Here is a 20,364-nt window from a genome sequence, read left to right on the forward strand (position 1 = left end):
GCCAATGAGCGTACGACTATCTGCTTTGCCCAACCGAGTGAGCATACTCATTTATATACAATAAACTTGCCCGTTCCGGCAAACGAAACTGAGCAAAAATTGTATAACAATAATAAGAAACAGATTTGCTAATCCGTTGGCATAGTCATAATACAATGACAAACGAAGACAATGTTTATATAACATATAAACAAATTAGTTATGATAAAAACAACAACTCAGCATGCAAGATATAACATGTAAAATTATCTACATGAATTACAATGTCATGCCCTGGCGTCACCACAATATATAAAAGTATAACATCATGGCTGAAACTTTCAGCAGCAAATTGTAAAAAAATATGTGAAAGTTTTAAGTTTGAAATATTTATAAAATTAAAAGAACTGTGGAACTTTGAGTGACATTACATGCCCTTGTGAGCAGCCCTGGAGACAATTATAAGCAAATTTAGTATGAGTTTTTCTTTAAACTGAGTGAACAGCATTTTACATCATGTTCAGAGAGTTGAAGTTAAGACCATCTAGTTTCCTCCAATCATATAGTAAGTGATTGAGGTGAAATCTGTATGTGATACTATCAACCACATCATTTTAACTTATTTTCAGTAACTATATAGAAATGACTCTGCTATATTACAACGCCATGCTGCAAATACACTGTCAGTGTAGCGATGAATTCTATTCTGTAGCATGGAAGTTTATCTAGTAATAGTAAATGTTTTTACATCACATTATCTTTATGAGTTAAAACCGCATTACTTCAAGTTATATAGTGCATCTCACCAGCGCAATTTATTACTGTTTGTATTCTTGCTTTGCGTGAATAAGGATTAGAAGACTAAATTTTTTAATAATTTTTGCTAAACTAATAACCTAATAAATGCTATATCAAGTTATTCATTGTTTATCAACTAAATACTAAAAATGCTTGAAGATACATTGTAATAAAAAAAAATGGAGGATAAGTACGACACCGAGTTTCCACCATTGTCGTCGCAGAACAAAACCCTTAAAACGGAAATGATAGCCCTAAAAAGGGCTGAGGTGGTTGGTGAGACTACTGGCACTCAAAAATCGATTTTGACTGGTAGCCCGAGAGGGTCACTGTCGTCCCCGATAGGATCTACCGATGGGCGAATGGTCTTAGACCCGACTTCATGCTTGTAAAAGCGAATGAGCTGTCAATCAGTGTGTACCCGTAATTGTAGACGTCAGAATGCGCAAGAGTTGATGACGTCTTTTCTAAGCCTATAATCCGGCAGCTTCAAATTGCTAACTCAACGGATCTATATTACGTTCATCGCAATTCAGACAAATTTGAATAGTCGTTTATAAGGCGCACGCTTAACACTTGTTCAATGTAGAGTGTATGTATGTGTGATACTAGCAATTTTTTTATGTTAACCATTTATTACCATATTGTTCTAAGATTTGCATGTTACTATACAGACACAAAAAAAATTATTAATACTCGTATTGCGTGATTAGTTAGTGACAAATGTTATCGTTTTTGTATTCGAAATATGTTATTGTGGAATTGGTTGACCTGATTACTGTGCAGCCAATCAATTTGTGGATTTTTCTTGGGATTGCTATATAACCTGCCAGTTTGATCATTGTTGTTGTGTTACTGCTTGGTACTGAGAGATATAACACCAATAAAGATACTGCGTTCTTTATAATAAGCTCTGTTTGGTTTTCAAAAGCAAATAGGGTATAAAATTCTTGTCACTGTTTCTGCCTTTAGCATTGTGATATTAGCCAGCGTATCATAGCTGCTTTCACTATAAATGCTATTGACCGAACATCAAGAATTATTGCGCTTGGCTTGCTAGGGTGTAACAATTGAGAGAAGTCACCTTCGAGTCTGTTTATCGGCTCACCATCGAGTCTGTTTATCGGCTCACCATCGAGTCTGTTTATCGGCTCACCATCGAGTCTGTTTATCGGCTCACCATCGAGTCTGTTTATCGGCTCACTCTCGAGTCTGTTTATCGGCTCACCATCGAGTCTGTTTATCGGCTCACCATCGAGTCTGTTTATCGGCTCACCATCGAGTCTGTTTATCGGCTCACCATCGAGTCTGTTTATCGGCTCACCATCGAGTCTGTTTATCGGCTCACCATCGAGTCTGTTTATCGGCTCACCTTCGAGTCTGTTCATCGGCTCACCATCGAGTCTGTTTATCGGCTCACCATCGAGTCTGTTTATCGGCTCACCATCGAGTCTGTTTATCGGCTCACCTTCGAGTCTGTTCATCGGCTCACCATCGAGTCTGTTTATCGGCTCACTCTCGAGTCTGTTTATCGACTCACTCTCGAGTCTGCTTATCGGCTCACTCTCGAGTCTGTTTATCGGCTCACCCACAAGTCTGTTTATTGACTCATCAAGTTGTGTGAACTCGCTCTTGAGTTGGGAGTTGTCTATCCTTGTCGAGTAGAATTTATTACACTGGTGGCAGCGGTGGGATATTTCTGCTAGAGCAATCTAGACGAACCCAGAATGCCTACACGCACTCGACGACAGAGGTTAGAAAAGGAAAGGTTAGAGAAAGAGAGGCTAGAAATGGAACGGGGGTGTCGTGACCGTGACAGTGGTGATGAGGAAGAAATAGGGCGACCACACATGAAGGCAGCTTTCCCACCACATCATCCAATCCCCGCACCAACATTTGATGGAACAGAAGATGTAGACACATTCATCACTAGCTATGAAGCCATTGCTAAACATAATAGATGGAGTGATGCTGAGAAGAAGCTGCGTCTTCGGCTATCCCTAAAGGGCCCTGCTACAATGGGAACTAATGGCGACTCATGTGAGGAAGTGTACGATAAGCTACAATCGCAGTATGGACTCACTACAGATATGGCAAATACTCTTTTGCGGGGGTTGAAGTTAAAACCTAAAGAAAGCGTTCATAAATTTGGGGAAAAAGTAATGACATTGGTGAAAAAGGCGTACCCAAATTTAACGACTGATCAACAGGATCAACAAGCGAAACAGGAAGTTCTGTGTGCAGTGTCAACAATGCCACAATTGGCATGGACATTACGGTTGTCACCACCAAGTTCTCTCGCAGAGGCAGTCGATATCATCCATAAATATCGCTCAATGACAACTGCCGATGTAGGGATCCACCGGTTAGAGACAGAGGACGTCCAAGACCTGAAGAAGCAAATAGAGCTGCAGGCTGAAGAGTTTCGCAACTCTCAAAAGGAAATGCTGGATAAATTTGCTTCCATGCAAATGGAACTAACCCAGAAATTGGTGGAATCACAAAGACAGTTGGCAACCTCCCAGCGTGAGCTGTTAAATGGACTGGCGGCTAACCGGAGGCCTCGAACCACCAAGGACATACGCTGCTACAATTGCCAGTGTTTAGGACATATTTCTCGTGACTGCAGACAAAAGAAGGCGGGAAACGAATCAGTTCAGCAGTCATAGGCCCCGGACAAGCTGAACCAAACCTAAGGGGTGACACACTAGTTAGTTTCTGTCAACCTTCCGAGGCCACATCGTATTATGTTCGGGCTCAGGTAGGAAAGACAAAATTTACGCTTCTTCTCGATAGTGGTTGTTCCCGATCCATAATTCCTAAAAGAGTCCTACAACAGCTACCCCCGTCTTCCTTCACCCACCCCCTACCTGTTGAAGGCCAGGGTGTGCTTGCAGATGGCCAACGAATTCCATTGGAAGGGACAACAAAAGTCACATTGAAGTTGGGCAATGAAGTATTTGTAACGAACTTCATCATTGCCGAAATAGATAACCATATCCTGCTGGGTTTTGACTTCTTCAAGAACTTTAACTGCCAGATTGATTTCAAGAACAATCAGCTGGTCTGCCAAGGACAGAAGATCGATTGCTGCGCTGCCAACGGAGAGCCCTTGCAGGTCAAGGTCCAGGCCAAATACACTACATCCATTCCACCCCGTAGTGAGAAGCTCGTTCAAGCTAGGTTGAATCGCGTTTGGAGGCATGGGGCAGCGTGTATAGAGCACACTGGTGGGCTGCCAGGGCTAGTAGTGGCCTCATCCATACATCAACCGAAAAATCAAGATGTCTGTATACGCATAATGAACTATTCAGAGGCGGAAATTGAGCTGAAGTCGGGACAGGTCATCGCAAGCTGTTCCATAGTTGGGGCGGTGGAAGATAACCCAAACATGGGGCCGACCAACGGAGCGCTTCCGGAAGACCTTGAGAATGCTTTTCAACAATGGTGCCATAGGTTGGACGATAACCAAGTAAAAAGGGCAATGGGATTATTGCAGAAAAATCAGTCAATTTTCAGTACAGGCAAGTATGATCTCGGAAGGACAGCTGTTGTCCAGCATACCATTCCTTTTGTTAGAGATGCACGACCCATCAAACAAAGGCCTTATCGGCATGGCCCGGTTCAAGAGGCAGAAATCGAAAAGCAAGTGCAAGAGCTCAAGGAACATGGCCTAGTCAAGGAGGGCCATGGCGCTTGGAGCTCCCCAGTTGTGTTGGTGAAAAAGAAAGACGGCAGCTGGCGCTTCTGTGTGGACTACCGTAAGCTGAACGAACTCACCACCAAGGATGCATACCCTCTCCCTAGAATTGATGATAGCTTGGATGCCTTGGGTGGTAGCAAGTGGTTCAGTACTCTAGATCTTGCCAGTGGCTATTGGCAAGTGGAGCTAGAAAGTTCTGCCAAGGAAGCTGCCGCTTTTACTACTAGATCCGGTCTTTGGGAGTGGCAAGTTCTTCCTTTTGGCCTTACCTCAGCACCATCTACATTCGAACGATTAATGGAAACAGTTCTACGGGGCTTGCATTGGCGCACACTGTTGATCTACCTAGATGACATAATTGTGTTCTCTGCCGATTTTGACACTCACCTAGAACGCTTAGAAGAGGTCTTTCACAGACTCCAGGCTGCCGGATTAAAGCTGAAGCCATCTAAATGCACGCTTTTCGGGGAGAGGGTACATTACCTGGGGCATGTGGTGAGCGCTGATGGGGTGGAAACCGATGCGACCAAAATTGAAGCTGTTAGCGAATGGCCCTTGCCCAAGCATAAGTCTGATGTCAGGGCCTTTCTGGGCACTTGTGGGTATTACCGCAGGTTCATTGCAAATTATGCAGAGTTATCTCGACCACTCAGCCAGTTGTGTTCTACCCGAGCAGAATTTTGCTGGGACAACGAGTGTCAGCATGCCTTTCAGACTCTCAAGAATCATCTGACAACTGCGCCGGTGCTGGCCTATCCGGACTACTCGAAACCATTCATTCTAGATACGGACGCAAGCCAAGTGGCTTCTGGAGCGGTCCTGGCACAAGAACAAGGTGGTCAAGAGAGAGTAATTGCATACTATTCTAAGATGCACTCACCGGAAGAAGCGAACTATTGTGTGACGCGGCTGGAGCTACTGGCTATTGTGAAGGCCCTAAAACATTTCCGTCCGCAACTATATGGACGGAGATTTGAGATACGCACTGACCATGCCAGCTTGCCATGGTTACTGCGAGCTTCAACGCCGACAGGTCAGCTAGCCCGATGGTTCGAGGTACTCTCGGAATTCGAATTTACCTTGAAGCACCGCAAGGGGCTGAAACATAATAATGCAGACGGACTAAGTCGGCAGCTCTGCCAAGATTGCAAGCAATGCCAACGCTACCTTGTTCCCGAAGCATCCCAAATGCAGCCAGCACGCATTGATACAGTATCCACTCATCTAGCGGGACAGCAAATTGATTTGGCCAAGGCTCAGGAGTTGGATGAGCACATTGGCGATGTGTATCATGGGGTCCGGGAACAGAAACCCCCTTCAGACCGGTACCTGGGATGGCAGGCAGAAAAACTAGTTAAATTATGGGAGCACCTAAAATTAGACGAATCTGGTGTGCTGCACGTAGAGTTGCCTTATCAAAGTAGACGAGTCTCAAGGGTGATATGTCCCCGTGTTAAACAAGCAGAGGTAACACAGACTGCGCACCAATCTGCCCATCTTGGTTTTAATAAGACCCTGGCCATAATCCGCCAAAATTGGTTTTGGCCTGGCATGACGAGTTATGTCAGGAAGTGGGTGAATGGATGTGTTGCTTGTCAGAAAGCAAAATCAGCACGCCACCGACACTCTAATCCCCAAAACAAGCTGGGGGCCGGAAGACCCTGGCAGGTTATTGCGGTAGATTTATGTGGGCCCCTGCCAGAGACTACCGACGGTAACACCCAGATTTTAGTCCTCGCAGATCATTTCACCAGATGGTACGACGCCATTCCAATCCGTGATGGGCAGGCCTCAACAGTAGCTAAGGTTCTAGATGAGCGAGTGTTTAGCTACTTTGGGATCCCTGAAACAATACACACGGACCAAGGAGCACAGTTTGAGTCAGCTCTATTTAGGGCCTGCTGTGAATTATGGAACTGCAAGAAAACCCGTTGCGCTCCCTATCATCCCCAGGGAAATTCGATAGTGGAAAGATTGAACCGGACACTGGGAAATTCCTTGAGGGCTATGCTGGCCGAGTCAGAACACCAGGAATGGGATCGCCTAGTGCCCCAAATCATGCGGGTCATACGGGCTACGCCACATCGAAGCACTGGAGAGACGCCCAACTCATTGATGCTAGGGCGAAATGTCCGACTGCCGCATGACCTCCTGGTCAACTACCCAACCGGGTTGGATTTTACAGAGGATGAGTATGCTGCACAATTACAAAAAGACATGCAGACCGCATACATAAAACTACGGCAGCATCAAAAATGCAAACCTCGGACGGATGACAGTGAAGAAGAGCCAAAATTTGTCAAAGGTGATCAAGTCTGGCTCAAATCATACTTTAAGACAAAAGGTAGAGGAACAAAACTTCAACCCAAGTATGTGGGGCCTTACCGCATTACAAAATCTCTGCCCTATCAAACGTACGAAATGGAGCGAAATGGAAAATTGTCTGTACAGCACGAAGGCCGGATTAAACTGTACCAGGAAGCCGGTACAAGCGCTCCTCCAGGAGAGAATGCTCGGGCCCGCAGACCAAGCTTTGGAGGAAGTGCAGAAGATGTAGCAACTAGTTTTGAGCCCGAACCCCCTGCCGCGGAAACGTCGGTGAAGCCAACCAACCCTGACATAAAGCAGCGACCTTCTAGGGTAACCAAGAAGCCAATGCATCTACAAAATTATTGGCTCAACAGAATGCAAACAGACAATGATAAGCTATCAGCTATTCTGGGGCAGAATTCTGTCTTAGGAGGGGACAGTGTAATAAAAAAAAATGGAGGATAAGTACGACACCGAGTTTCCACCATTGTCGTCGCAGAACAAAACCCTTAAAACGGAAATGATAGCCCTAAAAAGGGCTGAGGTGGTTGGTGAGACTACTGGCACTCAAAAATCGATTTTGACTGGTAGCCCGAGAGGGTCACTGTCGTCCCCGATAGGATCTACCGATGGGCGAATGGTCTTAGACCCGACTTCATGCTTGTAAAAGCGAATGAGCTGTCAATCAGTGTGTACCCGTAATTGTAGACGTCAGAATGCGCAAGAGTTGATGACGTCTTTTCTAAGCCTATAATCCGGCAGCTTCAAATTGCTAACTCAACGGATCTATATTACGTTCATCGCAATTCAGACAAATTTGAATAGTCGTTTATAAGGCGCACGCTTAACACTTGTTCAATGTAGAGTGTATGTATGTGTGATACTAGCAATTTTTTTATGTTAACCATTTATTACCATATTGTTCTAAGATTTGCATGTTACTATACAGACACAAAAAAAATTATTAATACTCGTATTGCGTGATTAGTTAGTGACAAATGTTATCGTTTTTGTATTCGAAATATGTTATTGTGGAATTGGTTGACCTGATTACTGTGCAGCCAATCAATTTGTGGATTTTTCTTGGGATTGCTATATAACCTGCCAGTTTGATCATTGTTGTTGTGTTACTGCTTGGTACTGAGAGATATAACACCAATAAAGATACTGCGTTCTTTATAATAAGCTCTGTTTGGTTTTCAAAAGCAAATAGGGTATAAAATTCTTGTCACTGTTTCTGCCTTTAGCATTGTGATATTAGCCAGCGTATCATAGCTGCTTTCACTATAAATGCTATTGACCGAACATCAAGAATTATTGCGCTTGGCTTGCTAGGGTGTAACAATTGAGAGAAGTCACCTTCGAGTCTGTTTATCGGCTCACCATCGAGTCTGTTTATCGGCTCACCATCGAGTCTGTTTATCGGCTCACCATCGAGTCTGTTTATCGGCTCACCATCGAGTCTGTTTATCGGCTCACTCTCGAGTCTGTTTATCGGCTCACCATCGAGTCTGTTTATCGGCTCACCATCGAGTCTGTTTATCGGCTCACCATCGAGTCTGTTTATCGGCTCACCATCGAGTCTGTTTATCGGCTCACCATCGAGTCTGTTTATCGGCTCACCATCGAGTCTGTTTATCGGCTCACCTTCGAGTCTGTTCATCGGCTCACCATCGAGTCTGTTTATCGGCTCACCATCGAGTCTGTTTATCGGCTCACCATCGAGTCTGTTTATCGGCTCACCTTCGAGTCTGTTCATCGGCTCACCATCGAGTCTGTTTATCGGCTCACTCTCGAGTCTGTTTATCGACTCACTCTCGAGTCTGCTTATCGGCTCACTCTCGAGTCTGTTTATCGGCTCACCCACAAGTCTGTTTATTGACTCATCAAGTTGTGTGAACTCGCTCTTGAGTTGGGAGTTGTCTATCCTTGTCGAGTAGAATTTATTACACTGGTGGCAGCGGTGGGATATTTCTGCTAGAGCAATCTAGACGAACCCAGAATGCCTACACGCACTCGACGACAGAGGTTAGAAAAGGAAAGGTTAGAGAAAGAGAGGCTAGAAATGGAACGGGGGTGTCGTGACCGTGACAGTGGTGATGAGGAAGAAATAGGGCGACCACACATGAAGGCAGCTTTCCCACCACATCATCCAATCCCCGCACCAACATTTGATGGAACAGAAGATGTAGACACATTCATCACTAGCTATGAAGCCATTGCTAAACATAATAGATGGAGTGATGCTGAGAAGAAGCTGCGTCTTCGGCTATCCCTAAAGGGCCCTGCTACAATGGGAACTAATGGCGACTCATGTGAGGAAGTGTACGATAAGCTACAATCGCAGTATGGACTCACTACAGATATGGCAAATACTCTTTTGCGGGGGTTGAAGTTAAAACCTAAAGAAAGCGTTCATAAATTTGGGGAAAAAGTAATGACATTGGTGAAAAAGGCGTACCCAAATTTAACGACTGATCAACAGGATCAACAAGCGAAACAGGAAGTTCTGTGTGCAGTGTCAACAATGCCACAATTGGCATGGACATTACGGTTGTCACCACCAAGTTCTCTCGCAGAGGCAGTCGATATCATCCATAAATATCGCTCAATGACAACTGCCGATGTAGGGATCCACCGGTTAGAGACAGAGGACGTCCAAGACCTGAAGAAGCAAATAGAGCTGCAGGCTGAAGAGTTTCGCAACTCTCAAAAGGAAATGCTGGATAAATTTGCTTCCATGCAAATGGAACTAACCCAGAAATTGGTGGAATCACAAAGACAGTTGGCAACCTCCCAGCGTGAGCTGTTAAATGGACTGGCGGCTAACCGGAGGCCTCGAACCACCAAGGACATACGCTGCTACAATTGCCAGTGTTTAGGACATATTTCTCGTGACTGCAGACAAAAGAAGGCGGGAAACGAATCAGTTCAGCAGTCATAGGCCCCGGACAAGCTGAACCAAACCTAAGGGGTGACACACTAGTTAGTTTCTGTCAACCTTCCGAGGCCACATCGTATTATGTTCGGGCTCAGGTAGGAAAGACAAAATTTACGCTTCTTCTCGATAGTGGTTGTTCCCGATCCATAATTCCTAAAAGAGTCCTACAACAGCTACCCCCGTCTTCCTTCACCCACCCCCTACCTGTTGAAGGCCAGGGTGTGCTTGCAGATGGCCAACGAATTCCATTGGAAGGGACAACAAAAGTCACATTGAAGTTGGGCAATGAAGTATTTGTAACGAACTTCATCATTGCCGAAATAGATAACCATATCCTGCTGGGTTTTGACTTCTTCAAGAACTTTAACTGCCAGATTGATTTCAAGAACAATCAGCTGGTCTGCCAAGGACAGAAGATCGATTGCTGCGCTGCCAACGGAGAGCCCTTGCAGGTCAAGGTCCAGGCCAAATACACTACATCCATTCCACCCCGTAGTGAGAAGCTCGTTCAAGCTAGGTTGAATCGCGTTTGGAGGCATGGGGCAGCGTGTATAGAGCACACTGGTGGGCTGCCAGGGCTAGTAGTGGCCTCATCCATACATCAACCGAAAAATCAAGATGTCTGTATACGCATAATGAACTATTCAGAGGCGGAAATTGAGCTGAAGTCGGGACAGGTCATCGCAAGCTGTTCCATAGTTGGGGCGGTGGAAGATAACCCAAACATGGGGCCGACCAACGGAGCGCTTCCGGAAGACCTTGAGAATGCTTTTCAACAATGGTGCCATAGGTTGGACGATAACCAAGTAAAAAGGGCAATGGGATTATTGCAGAAAAATCAGTCAATTTTCAGTACAGGCAAGTATGATCTCGGAAGGACAGCTGTTGTCCAGCATACCATTCCTTTTGTTAGAGATGCACGACCCATCAAACAAAGGCCTTATCGGCATGGCCCGGTTCAAGAGGCAGAAATCGAAAAGCAAGTGCAAGAGCTCAAGGAACATGGCCTAGTCAAGGAGGGCCATGGCGCTTGGAGCTCCCCAGTTGTGTTGGTGAAAAAGAAAGACGGCAGCTGGCGCTTCTGTGTGGACTACCGTAAGCTGAACGAACTCACCACCAAGGATGCATACCCTCTCCCTAGAATTGATGATAGCTTGGATGCCTTGGGTGGTAGCAAGTGGTTCAGTACTCTAGATCTTGCCAGTGGCTATTGGCAAGTGGAGCTAGAAAGTTCTGCCAAGGAAGCTGCCGCTTTTACTACTAGATCCGGTCTTTGGGAGTGGCAAGTTCTTCCTTTTGGCCTTACCTCAGCACCATCTACATTCGAACGATTAATGGAAACAGTTCTACGGGGCTTGCATTGGCGCACACTGTTGATCTACCTAGATGACATAATTGTGTTCTCTGCCGATTTTGACACTCACCTAGAACGCTTAGAAGAGGTCTTTCACAGACTCCAGGCTGCCGGATTAAAGCTGAAGCCATCTAAATGCACGCTTTTCGGGGAGAGGGTACATTACCTGGGGCATGTGGTGAGCGCTGATGGGGTGGAAACCGATGCGACCAAAATTGAAGCTGTTAGCGAATGGCCCTTGCCCAAGCATAAGTCTGATGTCAGGGCCTTTCTGGGCACTTGTGGGTATTACCGCAGGTTCATTGCAAATTATGCAGAGTTATCTCGACCACTCAGCCAGTTGTGTTCTACCCGAGCAGAATTTTGCTGGGACAACGAGTGTCAGCATGCCTTTCAGACTCTCAAGAATCATCTGACAACTGCGCCGGTGCTGGCCTATCCGGACTACTCGAAACCATTCATTCTAGATACGGACGCAAGCCAAGTGGCTTCTGGAGCGGTCCTGGCACAAGAACAAGGTGGTCAAGAGAGAGTAATTGCATACTATTCTAAGATGCACTCACCGGAAGAAGCGAACTATTGTGTGACGCGGCTGGAGCTACTGGCTATTGTGAAGGCCCTAAAACATTTCCGTCCGCAACTATATGGACGGAGATTTGAGATACGCACTGACCATGCCAGCTTGCCATGGTTACTGCGAGCTTCAACGCCGACAGGTCAGCTAGCCCGATGGTTCGAGGTACTCTCGGAATTCGAATTTACCTTGAAGCACCGCAAGGGGCTGAAACATAATAATGCAGACGGACTAAGTCGGCAGCTCTGCCAAGATTGCAAGCAATGCCAACGCTACCTTGTTCCCGAAGCATCCCAAATGCAGCCAGCACGCATTGATACAGTATCCACTCATCTAGCGGGACAGCAAATTGATTTGGCCAAGGCTCAGGAGTTGGATGAGCACATTGGCGATGTGTATCATGGGGTCCGGGAACAGAAACCCCCTTCAGACCGGTACCTGGGATGGCAGGCAGAAAAACTAGTTAAATTATGGGAGCACCTAAAATTAGACGAATCTGGTGTGCTGCACGTAGAGTTGCCTTATCAAAGTAGACGAGTCTCAAGGGTGATATGTCCCCGTGTTAAACAAGCAGAGGTAACACAGACTGCGCACCAATCTGCCCATCTTGGTTTTAATAAGACCCTGGCCATAATCCGCCAAAATTGGTTTTGGCCTGGCATGACGAGTTATGTCAGGAAGTGGGTGAATGGATGTGTTGCTTGTCAGAAAGCAAAATCAGCACGCCACCGACACTCTAATCCCCAAAACAAGCTGGGGGCCGGAAGACCCTGGCAGGTTATTGCGGTAGATTTATGTGGGCCCCTGCCAGAGACTACCGACGGTAACACCCAGATTTTAGTCCTCGCAGATCATTTCACCAGATGGTACGACGCCATTCCAATCCGTGATGGGCAGGCCTCAACAGTAGCTAAGGTTCTAGATGAGCGAGTGTTTAGCTACTTTGGGATCCCTGAAACAATACACACGGACCAAGGAGCACAGTTTGAGTCAGCTCTATTTAGGGCCTGCTGTGAATTATGGAACTGCAAGAAAACCCGTTGCGCTCCCTATCATCCCCAGGGAAATTCGATAGTGGAAAGATTGAACCGGACACTGGGAAATTCCTTGAGGGCTATGCTGGCCGAGTCAGAACACCAGGAATGGGATCGCCTAGTGCCCCAAATCATGCGGGTCATACGGGCTACGCCACATCGAAGCACTGGAGAGACGCCCAACTCATTGATGCTAGGGCGAAATGTCCGACTGCCGCATGACCTCCTGGTCAACTACCCAACCGGGTTGGATTTTACAGAGGATGAGTATGCTGCACAATTACAAAAAGACATGCAGACCGCATACATAAAACTACGGCAGCATCAAAAATGCAAACCTCGGACGGATGACAGTGAAGAAGAGCCAAAATTTGTCAAAGGTGATCAAGTCTGGCTCAAATCATACTTTAAGACAAAAGGTAGAGGAACAAAACTTCAACCCAAGTATGTGGGGCCTTACCGCATTACAAAATCTCTGCCCTATCAAACGTACGAAATGGAGCGAAATGGAAAATTGTCTGTACAGCACGAAGGCCGGATTAAACTGTACCAGGAAGCCGGTACAAGCGCTCCTCCAGGAGAGAATGCTCGGGCCCGCAGACCAAGCTTTGGAGGAAGTGCAGAAGATGTAGCAACTAGTTTTGAGCCCGAACCCCCTGCCGCGGAAACGTCGGTGAAGCCAACCAACCCTGACATAAAGCAGCGACCTTCTAGGGTAACCAAGAAGCCAATGCATCTACAAAATTATTGGCTCAACAGAATGCAAACAGACAATGATAAGCTATCAGCTATTCTGGGGCAGAATTCTGTCTTAGGAGGGGACAGTGTAATAAAAAAAAATGGAGGATAAGTACGACACCGAGTTTCCACCATTGTCGTCGCAGAACAAAACCCTTAAAACGGAAATGATAGCCCTAAAAAGGGCTGAGGTGGTTGGTGAGACTACTGGCACTCAAAAATCGATTTTGACTGGTAGCCCGAGAGGGTCACTGTCGTCCCCGATAGGATCTACCGATGGGCGAATGGTCTTAGACCCGACTTCATGCTTGTAAAAGCGAATGAGCTGTCAATCAGTGTGTACCCGTAATTGTAGACGTCAGAATGCGCAAGAGTTGATGACGTCTTTTCTAAGCCTATAATCCGGCAGCTTCAAATTGCTAACTCAACGGATCTATATTACGTTCATCGCAATTCAGACAAATTTGAATAGTCGTTTATAAGGCGCACGCTTAACACTTGTTCAATGTAGAGTGTATGTATGTGTGATACTAGCAATTTTTTTATGTTAACCATTTATTACCATATTGTTCTAAGATTTGCATGTTACTATACAGACACAAAAAAAATTATTAATACTCGTATTGCGTGATTAGTTAGTGACAAATGTTATCGTTTTTGTATTCGAAATATGTTATTGTGGAATTGGTTGACCTGATTACTGTGCAGCCAATCAATTTGTGGATTTTTCTTGGGATTGCTATATAACCTGCCAGTTTGATCATTGTTGTTGTGTTACTGCTTGGTACTGAGAGATATAACACCAATAAAGATACTGCGTTCTTTATAATAAGCTCTGTTTGGTTTTCAAAAGCAAATAGGGTATAAAATTCTTGTCACTGTTTCTGCCTTTAGCATTGTGATATTAGCCAGCGTATCATAGCTGCTTTCACTATAAATGCTATTGACCGAACATCAAGAATTATTGCGCTTGGCTTGCTAGGGTGTAACAATTGAGAGAAGTCACCTTCGAGTCTGTTTATCGGCTCACCATCGAGTCTGTTTATCGGCTCACCATCGAGTCTGTTTATCGGCTCACCATCGAGTCTGTTTATCGGCTCACCATCGAGTCTGTTTATCGGCTCACTCTCGAGTCTGTTTATCGGCTCACCATCGAGTCTGTTTATCGGCTCACCATCGAGTCTGTTTATCGGCTCACCATCGAGTCTGTTTATCGGCTCACCATCGAGTCTGTTTATCGGCTCACCATCGAGTCTGTTTATCGGCTCACCATCGAGTCTGTTTATCGGCTCACTCTCGAGTCTGTTTATCGACTCACTCTCGAGTCTGCTTATCGGCTCACTCTCGAGTCTGTTTATCGGCTCACCCACAAGTCTGTTTATTGACTCATCAAGTTGTGTGAACTCGCTCTTGAGTTGGGAGTTGTCTATCCTTGTCGAGTAGAATTTATTACAACATGTAATCAATCAATCAGTCAAGAACTATATAAAAATGAAATACTACTTATTAAATAAAAACAATTTTGCCTCTTCCTAAATTTTCAAAATCTAAATTTTGTAAAAAATTGTTAATGAACACTTTTTGTAACACACAAGAAATCACACGGTAATGATTTATCGTCGCAGTTGAATGAAAACAAAATATTAATAAGGATCCAGTCAGTTGACGCATTATTAGCGATATCGACATTTCATTACGGTATATAGTCCCCAATCAATCAATATTGTGAGAAATAAACCAACATTATCAGCCTTTGGAACTTATGTTTTCTTTCGTGTAAGAAAACTCCATATTTATCTCAAAATTGATGAAGGCGTAGTCAATTTTTATCGCTGTAAATAAGTAAATAAATATGACTATTTTTGATCATGTGTAACGATGAAAATATTGTTCTTCACCATAAACGCATGCTTATTTGCGCTGAAAAATGCGTCATTTCTGTTTAATTCATCAGAATACGGTAAAAGCTTAAATATCTGCTTACCGAATGTGTAATAGCTCAAGATGCCAACAGCTTTGCTACGAACGGGATTGTTACGTTGCCTGGCAATCAAGCGGAACATTAGCCTTGGCGCATTAGCATATAATTAGGTAAGTTACGCACATGCTCCTTTACTTTTGTAAAATACGCTAGCGATTTTTTCTAGCGAAGCGCATTAGAAAAAGAACAAACGTAGGCTTGGCGCGCAATGCGAGCGTTGTTCATCAGAAAGAGGAGCTACGATTGAGTGGACTAATTATGATGCCAGGCTATTTATACTCCCACAAACCAGTCGTAATAGCGGGTTTACGACGCTGTAAATAAAGTCATGCCTTTAAACCTTACAACCTACAAACAACTTACTAATTATGGCAATAGATGATATTACGCCACGCTGCTTGTTAGCTGTAAAACGATACAGAATGTCTACTTGACTTGAGATACAGTACTGTCAGATATCAGCACTGCAAAAAATATAAACATGAGGACATTTTTTGCCAAAAAATCCATAAACTACTGTCTTATGATGACAAGCAACCCTAAAGAAAGGATATTTAATTACCTATTCATTTTAGACGCAACAGACCGGACCGCCCAAAGGATGTCAGCTGCTAACTGGACTGTAAAACCACAAATCCCTGTATCTCACCCTAATTTATCCATTGGTTTATGTACTTTTTCAGAATCAACACATCAGAATATGGGGTATGTCAAATAGACAAGAATTGCATTGCTTGAGCTTACATTTCAATCTTTGTATTTTAGGCCTTGTACTTCATGTTAACTTCAATTTTTTGTGTTTTATGCTAATTTTATTTTATTATACACTAGCAATGTCAGTGGTCTTCAGAACCGTCAAACTCATGAAACACAATCATAAAATCATGTCTCTACGAGATTCCTTTTAATCATAGAATTTCCCAAAGAGCTCACTTCCAGTGGCAAACAGAGTTTCTGCAAAACAAGCTTCAATGACTTTTCAAAGCTAAAGTAATTGTTTCAGTGTGAGATCCAGAGTAACGGAAAAATGGAGCAATATATATATACAACATTTATCTCAATCCTAAAATATAAAAAAGGTGGAGACAATTAAATAAATTCTACACTTAGTAAAATGACAGTTTTACCAAAATTATGGGAATCCTCAAAAATTGAGGTGGTAGGTTACCACAGCAGAGGTGTTTCCCTATACCTAGTCAGCACTTGCACATAGCTTGCAAAACACTGACAAGAAGTCAATTAATAGCTGTTATTCTCAAACAGCCTGTATAAAAGGAGCATCTGAAAGTGATTATATCAGAGAGAAAGTGAGCCAAAGAGGTCAAACAGGTAAATTATTCCAGTAATTTTACTGCTATCTAAAGCTATTTACTCCTTGCTCTGCTAGGAGAGAAAGCAATTTGGTTGAGTAGTACAACTACACTAATATGTTTTTTTAAAACAACTTTGATAGCTATTACCTAGACCAAGTATACACATTGTTTAGTACCAATTATTTAGAGAATTTTTTTTAATTTGGTTGAATACATAAAATGGTAAATACTTTGAATATTTTATATATATATATTTTACTGACAGTATGTAACTACAGTCAAACATGGATAACTCGTCCACGGTTAGCTCGAACACATGGTTAATTCGAACATTTCCTTTGGTCCGTTCCCACGTAATGATAAATTGCTATAGATAACTCGAACTCAACACTGTTAATTCGAACTGTTTTTTTGCCCAACGGCTACCGAAACTGTTGTTATCGCTTTAGAAAATCACTTTACTCAAAGCCATAGAGGTAAACTTCATCTTTTCGTAATTCATAAGCGTCGTTATTACCACCATCGGCAAAATATTTTTGTCAACGACTTTTCTAAAGGTTTGGTGAAATTTGATTTATACTGCTATACGATGAGTAGCACGGGCTAGCCGGGTCACGCGCGCAAGGATTTTCGCCACGCACATACACAACAAAAATCGCATGTTGTTTTTGTTTTGTATGTGAGTGGCGAAAATCCTTGAGCGCGTGACCCGGCTAGCCCGTGATGAATAGTTTTCCGACGTTGATTCCGTGTTGAATCAACGTCGGAATGCTGAATGTTTAAAACGTCTTAAAAATTGTTGTAATTAAACTTTAACGTTGTCTGAGCTACAAAAAACTAATCATCGTTTGACCTAAACACAGAATACGTGTGTACATTCAATAGGTATCTATTTAAAAAACGTGAGTGATATAGAATGTACGTAAAACCTCGTAAAACTTCTAATTGAACTGCCTCGGAGTGTTGCTCTTAACGAATCCCAGGTAAAGTAAGATAATCTTTGCATAAACTTCAAGAAAAAACGGCAAAATTGATCGTGGGTAAAACCCCAAAAGAAAAAAATGTCTTTTCTTTTGAGCAATTCAACAACGATCAAGTTTTGCCAATGTCAATCTGAAAAACGTCCTGGCAATAACATCACCTCAAACAACAAACCAATCTCAAGTGATAGAAAAATCTCTATACTTTTTGATAAAAACGTTTTAAACTTTACATTAGAAGCATTTAATTTGAAACAAGCCATTTGTGCTTTTGATTTATATTATAGTTTGTATATGTACATGTATCTACTAATAAATAAGTAAATATATGGACTTGTGACAGTGCTCTGATAACTTGAACGCTCTGATAATTCGAACACTTTTGCTCGGTCCCTTGAAGTTCGAGTTATCCATGTTTGACTGTATGTTGATACGACAATGAGTACGACATTCTAGACTGCATACAAAATGTGCAGTTAATGACCCAAAAACAGGCTAAACACTGGTAATAGTAATTATATAGAACCACACATAAACATGATTATATTTTACAAGTTTCTTTTTATTAAATTTATATTTGATTTATATTTAAAATAGTTCTTTTACATAATTACATGTTGTTTGTTTAGAGTATAAATTACTTTATTTTTCTCATGTGACAAAGCTTTAGCTATTTATTTCATATTTTATTTTGTTTCCTGTCACAATAGTAATAATAGTAACAATAGTAATGAATGCAAATGTTGTTTAATCTTTATAAAAATTACCCCATTGTGATACATCCATGTTAGCCTCTACTCCCTAAACTTTTTTTTACAGTACAATTAGAAAGACACGTTACTTATTCCTTTATATTATTTACTGTGAACATTACTTTCTCTATGATCACATGACTGGTATCTTGCTAGTCACATTTGTGTCAGCTTATGGACACAATGCTTCAACATGGTTCACAATTTATTTTTAACACATTCTGGTTGTTGTTGTTGTTTCTACACTTGACTTATTTTTGTAATAACATGTTACTCCAAAGATGCTATTTTAAAGGGGCTTTTTAATAGCCCCCTTTAGCTGTATTGAATTGTTACTTTAGTAAATCAACCAAAGGTTCAAATTTACAGTCTGCTTGCTATAAAGTCAAATTTAGATAAACTAATCAGCAAGTGATGTTATAGCTGATGAGGTTTTCAAAGGTCGCTTTATGTACTAGAATGTATGTCTTCATAATGTTGTTTATGAATGGAATAAACAGTCTTTGATCATTCCTTTGAGAGGAATTTTAATTACTATGTTGATTTCTAAAATACTAATAAATAAAATTTACATAAATTACGTTTATATTATGTTTTACCTATTTATGGTTTTGGATATTCGTTTTATTTTTTTCACCATTATAAAATGTGCTTGAGGCAAAACACCTATTTTTATATTTATCTGAATACAGGTGTATTGTTAATAGGCAAGTGTTCTTTTTATGTTACAAGGTAAGTGAAAGTTCTTATTCAGAATTAAGCATTGTAATTGAGGTAATCTGACGTGAGTTGAGACTAACTTTGAGACTAACTGACCTGTAACTTGGATATAACTAATTGAACCTAGTAAATGTTTTATTGACATTATAATTGGAAAGTTTATTTATGTAGCACTCTTCAGATCTGTATTCCCTGGTTGCAAATTGGGGCTGCAAATGTTAGGCGACTAGTTAGAAACACTTGGGGGTTTAGGGGGCGGTGTAAGCCCCCTTAACAAGAAACGGGGCAGCGCCCTGGAGCTCTGGACCTTTTAAGCATTAACAACCTTCACAGTATGCATAAATGCAATCAATTGTAAGCATCGAAATCTACATAGATGTCTTGCTTATGGTTCATGGTAGGCAAAACTTTTTCTTTATTCAACGAATGATAAAAAACTCATGACAGTACAGATTTCTGTAAAAAAACATTGAAAGAACAAGAGCTATTAATTCTTTATTGCAATAGCTTTTGTTCTGTTAATGTGTCCATGGCTGAAATCCTTCACAACTGATTCTGTATCTACATGTATTTCAACATCTTTATATATGTGTAATATTAGAAGATTATTTAGACGAGCCTGCCCGATAGTGATCCTCATCTGTTTTGATTTGCTTCAATGCAGAAAAGGATCTCTCACTCACTGCATTAGCGGCAGGCAAAACTAATACATACTAGAGTAGTGAGCCTCATTTCTTGTTGCACTAGATTGCGACCAGCTCTAATAAATAGTAATTGGAAATTCCAAATTCCAGCTTAGACTGCAATTCTTAGTACTTAGCCATTAAAAATTACTAAAATATTGGGAGGCCCATCCACCCAGCCGCTCCAGGGAATACGGGCTGACACTCTCTATCCTTTGAAAGGGTATTATGAATAGAATCAGCAATACATAGTACATATACTGTTTACAACATACATGTAGTTTACTTTAGTAGTAAACTCCTCTGAATCAAATGATCTTAAGCCTGATTATTTTATCAAAAGGTCACTTTAAAGGTCATTGTTATTTATGTCTTCATATTGTGGTTTACAATTAATATTCATATTGTGGTTTAGTTACATATACGTAGGTCATAGGATCCCAGGCTATTGGTAGTAGTTCATGTATGATGTAATATTGCATTATGGCTTCATGTATGAAGCCA

The sequence above is a fragment of the Watersipora subatra genome, chromosome 8, assembly GCF_963576615.1.
Source record: "Watersipora subatra chromosome 8, tzWatSuba1.1, whole genome shotgun sequence".
NCBI lineage: Eukaryota > Metazoa > Bryozoa > Gymnolaemata > Cheilostomatida > Watersiporidae > Watersipora > Watersipora subatra.